General features: G+C 33.8%; 1 long non-coding RNA gene across 1 annotated transcript; it reads right to left on the reverse strand.

Moving 5' to 3' along the window:
* Window positions 1-3274: 3274 nt before the first annotated feature.
* LOC121382172 lies at window positions 3275-7799 on the reverse strand. The gene is made up of 3 exons (XR_005959129.1): window positions 6563-7799; window positions 6021-6095; window positions 3275-4620 (listed from the first exon to the last, which is right to left on the reverse strand). It is a non-coding gene; the product is annotated as an uncharacterized LOC121382172 (long non-coding RNA).
* Window positions 7800-8175: the final 376 nt, after the last annotated feature.

Below are 8175 nucleotides of genomic sequence, written 5' to 3' on the forward strand. Positions count from 1 at the left end.
ATAAAAAGCATAATTTTAAAGCAGTAATGTTAATCTAGTTTTGAAAGCTGTTAACTTATTTTCATGTTTTCAATTAATTGTATAGGATTAAATTTATAAATTATACACTGTAGATGACTGTTACAAGAGATAAATGTTTTTTTTAATACACAACTACATGTGTATGTATACAGAATAGAGCCTCCCTCATAGCGTACCGGCGTCGTGGCAGGCCATCGGTCTACAGGCTGGTAGGTACTGGGTTCGGATCCCAGTCGAGGCATGGCATTTTTAATCCAGATACCGACTCCAAACCCTGAGTGAGTGCTCCGCAAAGCTCAATGGGTAAGTGTAAACCACTTGTACTGACCAGTGATCCATAACTGGTTCAACAAAGGCCATGGTTTGTGCTATCCTGCCTGTGGGAAGCGCAAATAAAAGATCCCTTGCTGCTAATCGGAAGAGTAGCCCATGTAATGGCGACAGCGGGTTTCCTCTGAAAATCTGTATGGTCCTTAACCATATAACCATAAATAAAATGTGTTGAGTGCGTCGTTAAATAAAACATTTCTTTCCCTCATAGCGTATTTTATTACTTAAACGGTTTGAGTAGTTAAACTAGTGTGGTTCTTACCACCATACGTTGTTCTCTGATGTCCCTTGAATTCTTCGTAAAAAGTCAGAAGATGCCGCTTTACATCACAGAGTATTAACTTAGCTGTTTTCATCTAGTCTGGATGAAGTTTGTGACAAGAGTGCTACGAGACATGACTGCATAATTGCTTTTAGGTGGGTTTTTTTTTTTTTTTAATCAAGAAGACCGACTGATTAATAGAAATATCAAAATTTATTAATGAATGTAATATGTACATTTATTATGTTTTACTTAAGAGAATGTAAAAATGGAAAAGTTACTGCAGCTTTTTTATATTGTCTAAGTACATTTTTAAAAAAACTAATGTGAAAGAGTGATGCATTTTATTTATGATAGTGTTAGTGTATTAAAGTTTTGTTAAGTGTGGTACTGTGAAAGGCAAGTACTGTAAAGCACACAAATAGTCTGAACTGAAGTACAAAAAAAATGTATTTGGTAATAATTTGTGAGCAATGAAACTATATTTGTGTTTGCGGGGACGCTAAACACTTAAGCAGAAGGTAATGTAAGGATTTGGTAATGTGTGACATTACCAGTGGTGTATTTTTAAATAATATCTGCATTATTGTTGACGTTCGTACTGGAAGATAATGCACCTTTAATATAATAAAACAAGAACGTTTGTTTACATTCTTGTTTACACTTATTTCAATGGCAAGTTGAATTATTCACAATTCATACGACATATTACATTTGTTTAGCATTAATGGAGGTATTTATTACCGTACAACAGATGCTATCAGTTTCCAAGTGGAAATAAGATCGAAGATTAGCAATAGTAGCTCGTAACATGCATGTTGTACAAAAATGGCGCCAGAGCCTCGTTCTGAAATAGTTCCCGTCATAAACTGCTATTTTTGCAGACGACATCACCTTGCAAAAGTAAAGTGCTATTTTTAGCTGATTATGTATTTATGTGTTTTTAAAGAACGAGAAGTGTCTTATAAAAGTTATAAAATATGTAAAATTAAGTATAGTTAGCTAAAATAATATATTTATTATTTTAAAGAGTTTTTATTTTTGAACCATCTTTGTAGCACAGAACCGTAGTTCAAGTGTGGGCCTAACTCATCGGTTACAAGAACTATATTCATTAAAACTCACGTGAACAGACTTCCAGTTACCTAAGATATGGAAATATTGTCCCCTGCTACATACAGTGTACTTTGTCATTAAGCAATATTTGTAATGAATTCATAGGCCTCAAAAGCAGCAGCTGATGTATACCAGTATCACATTTATTCATATTGTTGTTGCTCATGGTATGCTTGTACTAAGTAACTAGTTCAATATGTGAAACATGTTTTGCTTTATTTCTTTACTATTATATAGTCAAGGAAAATAAGATACCTCGTTAAATAACTGGAGAACATTTTATGTATTCATTATATTAATCAAGTAAGTGTTGTCCATTGAAAATATCCATGGCCAGATAACCGAAAATAGATATTGTTATTGCTTTGACCTAATTAATATGCCATGCCTTGTAGGTATCTACAATAGTATATTAGAAACACCGTTTCTTCAACAGGACATGATTACTAATCTCACAGAGGTTGAATGCAAAGGGATGCTACTTCATGTTGTTCTGAAGCTGCCCAGCCTTGTATTGGATATTCGTGCTGCTTCCCTGTACAAACCGAGCCCATCACCGCAGCACACACCATCAGTTCAGTTGAGTGAAGCTGATCAACCTGAACCGAGTGAACCAGGCCCATCATCTCCCGGTGTAAATCGGTATTCAGCATGGGGAAGTATAGTTTAAAGTCTTTATGCTTTTTTCCCCTAATGTTTGCAAGATTGTCTTCAGTGTTTTGACTCGAAGCTAGATTTCTGTCCTGCCACAATATCTGATGTTGGTGGAGTGGCAATAGGTGCAATTGTGGTGGCGATTCTTCTTAGATCTGTTTCCGACATCTCCACACTGCTTATCGTGGCTTTGTCATCCATTTACAGATTTAGAATCATCATGTCTGGGATGTAGTTGTAATCTTTTCCCACGTTTTTGGGTCACACACGCCAGTGTTTACTGTTTTGAGTATACCCTCTGGTACCTGAAACAATCACAACATTTATAAATACACAGACAGTATCATGCTCTGTAGTGAAAATTTTACATTATTTCAACTGTTTACAAATCATCTCTAAATTTTAAATGTATGTAAATAAACAGTACATTGTTACAACTGAATTGTATTTCAGATACATACATAGCATATATACCAGTATATAATTATTTGGTAGTGTGTGTGTGTGTATGTGGGGGGGCTATAGTCTTTGGTTCATACTATTTGGTCATAGAGACCTTTAACGATGGGAAATGTTTTATTGGTCACACTGTTCAATGTTTACTTAAAAGCAAATGTTACCACTAAAATAGTTTTGTGACCAATATTCCGAAAAGACTCAATACTGGCGGATTTACCTCAATTCGCTAGTTCTGGTTTTCATGTATGGCCTATCCACATGTTGCTCATAATCAATGGCTGCCAAGTAGTTCCGGGCTTGGAATGAAGGATAACTGAAAAAGATGAACAAATAATTATTACAATTTTTTTCCAGAACATATGCACCAAATCCTTTATTTTTTGCAACCTTTGGTTTAACATTCTACTTGAAACTGGTTCCAAGCAATATACATGTAAATTTCAAAATTAAAGTTTACTATTGTAATCTATTTCACCAGATTGCTTTTTTTACTGTCTGTAGCATTTGTGTTTTTTGTTGTTTGTTCCAATCTTACGATATGGTTTTGGCAAATACTTGTAATACATTCTGAATGGGGATCACCAATGTATACAGTTGTACAATCCTAACACTCGAATTGGCCATCACCACCAAAGTTATCATATCTGGATTATTTTTTCATTCATCTTTTTGCAGCATACACCAGGATGTGATTGTTTAGTGTTTCTAGGTCCAAATCACTCCTGCAGAAACACATGTTAGTATAATAAATGAGAACATGAGACCGATGTTTCCTCAGTTTAGAATGCAATAAACAAATATTTCCTCCACCAGGTTTATGTCTGTAAATATTGTCAATTTGAACATTGTATTAAAATTACCCGCATGTACCAATGTTTAGAACATTTATGTCTGCATTATTTAGAAAAATAGTTCATAACAGGGTTAATTCAATTATTGAATGAACAATAAATATTGATTAACAACCTGAAATTAACATAGTATGGAAATGTTCTCAGCAAGTGTGGATTATAAACAATCTCGTAGTTTCTGAAGTGAACGTGAATCCGGCTCCAACCACTGCTTGTATTTTCCTTAAGTTCTTCATGTTGGCACTTCCCTAAAGCCTATTCATGTTCATTGACAGTGTGGTGCAAAGTACTACGCCACTTGCTCTGTAAATATTACATCATTGTTAACAATGGGTTGACAATTGCACCATGTTTACACAATTTTAGAATGCATCCATAAAATATGACTTTTAAAACCTTGTTCTGACCGTAGGGTTAATACCAGTGGGAGAGACTCGAGCTGAGGTTTGTAGTTCATCACACTGATACCCCTTAGCAGGCCCAGTTTCCTATTTCTCAATCCACCTGATATAACAAGGGCCAGTTATGAAATAAGAAATATATATTATTCTGGGTTTATTCTGCAGAACATGGATTTACAAATGTTTTTAATAGCCAATGATTAAACAATGTACATTGGTATAGTTCAACAAAATTAATTTATCAGTGTTTTGTTAAAATAGTTTGTAAACAGTGTTGGAAAACAATTGTAGGTCACATTCAACACAATTTCATCAGTTTGTTTTTACTTTACCATGTACTGAGACCATTTATTTATAACTGCTTTGTTAATTAATGTGCATATTTATATAAACTAAAAAAAAAACCCCAAAAACATACCATCATTGTCTCTGTGTGTCCTTGACATGAGCGGGCACAGTACCAGAAATGGTTTGTGATATCCCCAACCCAAGGCAGAAGATCCCTGCATCCTTTTTTTAATGCAACCTAAACATTAATATTCGAATACATTATAGTGTACTTTCACATACAAACCAGAAATAAAACATTTCACATACAATATATATATATATATATATATATATATATCATATAATATCTTACATTTTCAGTGCAATCAAAGTATGTGATATTGTTCAGATCACATACTTTAAGAATTTAATAACTTTGCAAATTAGATGTAAATTAGTCGAGGTCTCGGCACTAGGTTTATTGACATTTAAAGGGACATTCCCGAGTTTGCTGCACTGTTTAAGATGTTATCGAATAACAAAGAAGTTTTAACGATTGTAATTATATATCACATATATTTTTCTGCATACAATATTACTAGCTGTATATTAAACGTGTTTCTGATCGTTCTAATATTTGTACTAGTTAAATTTAATTTTATTCCAAAAATATAATGTTTTCGTATGTACGAAATTATTTGAAGACAAAATCCAGTTTGGGCTTCTTACAAATATTAAGACGACCAGAAACACATGCTATTCTAAACCAGAAAATGTATTTAATATGTAAGTTTAATCGTAGAACTATTTTATTAGTCGGAAACATCTTACAATGCAGCAAACTCAGGAATGTCCCTTTAAGCAAACGTACTTGGGCGACACTCCATGATTGACGTATGCATTCATAGTCATCAAATAAAAACATTTCAATGGCAATTTGACACTGTCCAGCGTTCAGAAAGCAAAAAACGTTAGGCATAACTTTATTTTGATGTAAGGACATCCAAAATAACGTCATTCGAGTTTGACATCATTTCCATTCAAAAATACACCGCGCCACATATTCTTACGTCATTTGAATATCTAGTAATGGCGGACTGGAATTAATGTTGCGTGTACAGTTTACAAAAACACGTTGTATTAAGCTTGAGCTTATATGATAAAGAGATTATTACTCTCGTGTATTTTGGTATTGTCAATATCATATATTAGGAATAAAGATAATGCATAATACAAGTTTTATTCCTAATATATGATATTGACGATACCGAAAAACACTGGTAATAACCTCTATATCTATCTATCTATCTATCTATATCTATTGGTCAATTTGGGTGTGAATTATGTTGTTGCAATGGCAACAAAAGAAAGAGTTATTTACTGAAATAATTGTACATCTTTTGTTTAAAAGTTACGTTTAAAATGCATTAGTCACTTATAATTCAGTTTCAAGAAAAATGGTCTTCGCCATCTGTCATGGATGTGTATTAGTAATATGTATAGTGCATTGATCCCATCTCAGTCAAACAAAGTATGAGCAGTCTTTTTATCATATCAATTAATAACTAGCATTGTTCTATACCTAAGAATAGAAATGTACACATAATACATGTTTTAAATAATTTGTAATATTTTTTAATGAAACAAACTGAATACCGTTGCCAACTTCTTCCCAAGATTCTTGCTACCATGCCACATGTCATAGCTGTGTTTTGTTTGGACACCGTGTCTCTGTTAAAAATGTAATGCATACATAATTTATATATATATTTTAAAATACGACATGCAGTGTTAGGACTCCCAACTTAAGAGTTTTACTGTGCGCAAAATTCTAACATACAATGAATTTGAGCAACTTTTGCAAGAAATATAAAAACAGAACATTATTCCTTCAACAGGCAGCAGTAATTGCTATCCAATGGCAAGAAAAACTAACACCAGTAAAGCCCATGACCTACAGCAATTTATACTGCAACTAAGGCAATTATTTTTTATTGGTTACACGTAGATACAAATTTGGTTGTTTAATAATATAGTATATATTATAACAGTCATTAGTTGTTTCATTTCATTTGTATCATGGTTACACCCCTGTGAACTCTTTCTAAACCAATGATATTTACCAGGTCACTGGGGTTAGTAAATTTGAATTATGTTGTTACATTTGAACACATTGAACATGCTAATCAATAACGTACTCTAATTATAGAGGATATTGAGGGATGAGCATCAGTCACAACCTCCTTGTACTGGTACCCTGGGATGACGGATGTCCCATGATGGTTTCAGATGCTTTTGGTTCCATTCTGGCAGAATTTTTTTCAGTTTCTCGCTTATCCACCACAACCATGTCCAGGATATACGTGCAGTATTTTGCACAGTATCCTGGGCCGTCATTCCTGCCATCACCTATACAAATTGGAAGCAACAATAAGCACCAAATATTTATACATGCACTTCATTTATTCAGATTGGTATGTGTATCTCAGTAAGTTGGTCCACAGTAAATATTTACTCTGATGAGATCTGAATTGGACCAGGATTGAAGACATTGCTCATAAAAGAATAGATTTCAACAAAAACACGAAGTTGTTAGTCCATCTAAATATTTTAATAATTAAGTGCCGATCACGGTTTTTCTTACCTGCAATAATTACAACCTTCCCTTGAATACTTTCAATAACACCACATGTAGCTTCCCAATATGTTGTGATAGCTGGGATGATATTGTGTTTTGAATCCTATGAAATGTGGAGCTTGACACCATGCCTAAATTTAGGAACTTGCACATTAGGGCTATTTTGGTGTAGTTATTTCCGGAAAGAACTATCGCTGACGAAAACAGTATATTGCCCTGCAAGGCACCTCTTGTCAGCAAAGGTTGTGAACACCATCTGTTCATCTCGTGGCCATCTACACAAATCTAAAATGAAAAATGGACTTATTAGTTATGAAATTCCATTACTTCCATGAATGTATGCATTTTTAAATAAGATAGTTACGTGGCACTATTATACTACACCCTACCCCCACTTCTGTTAAAAGCAACAACAGGGAAGTAGTGTTTACTCTTATTTTAAACACACAAAAGCAGCACCTACATGATACTGTATTTGATTTGTATCAATTGACAAGTGATATTTTATGCACTGTGACACATACAAGACAACACATGCCATAGGCTTTAGTTTACCTCATATTGTATTGCAGAGCTGTTGCCCACCCCAAAAACAACATATCAATATGAATTTTAGATACAGGATAGATTTTTAAAAGAAATTTGGAAGTGAGTATCATATTCCAAATATACTATTGGACAGTTGTATAATACAATGCAAGTTTGTTTTGTTTAATGACACAATTTGTTCATCACTGGCTACTAGATATCAAACATTTGCTAAATCTAACATACAATCTTAGAAGTAACCTGCTACATTTTTCCATTACCAGCAAGGGATTTTTTTTATATGCACGTTTTCAGACAAAACGGCCTCTGACATATCAGCTGTGGGTTGGGTGGAATCCAATAAGAGAATAGGTCCATCAAGGGGTTTCAATTCTACAACAAATCACTTGTGGCAAGCTCTTACAATATGAGGTAGATCCAGCCTATTATTTTAAAAATAACTATAAAAATAATAGTTATTTGGTAGAATTATTTCTAACATGCAAACTGTTGATATCCAGCAGTATTCTCATACCAAATTGAACCATACTGTTTACAAACAATCTGTTAAACAGACAGAAAAGACTGATTAATGAGATATAATTACAATGTATATTCAAGCCCGTAGCCAGGGGGGTTCGTAGG

Source organism: Gigantopelta aegis, chromosome 9, assembly GCF_016097555.1.
Source record: "Gigantopelta aegis isolate Gae_Host chromosome 9, Gae_host_genome, whole genome shotgun sequence".
Classification (NCBI taxonomy): domain Eukaryota; kingdom Metazoa; phylum Mollusca; class Gastropoda; order Neomphalida; family Peltospiridae; genus Gigantopelta; species Gigantopelta aegis.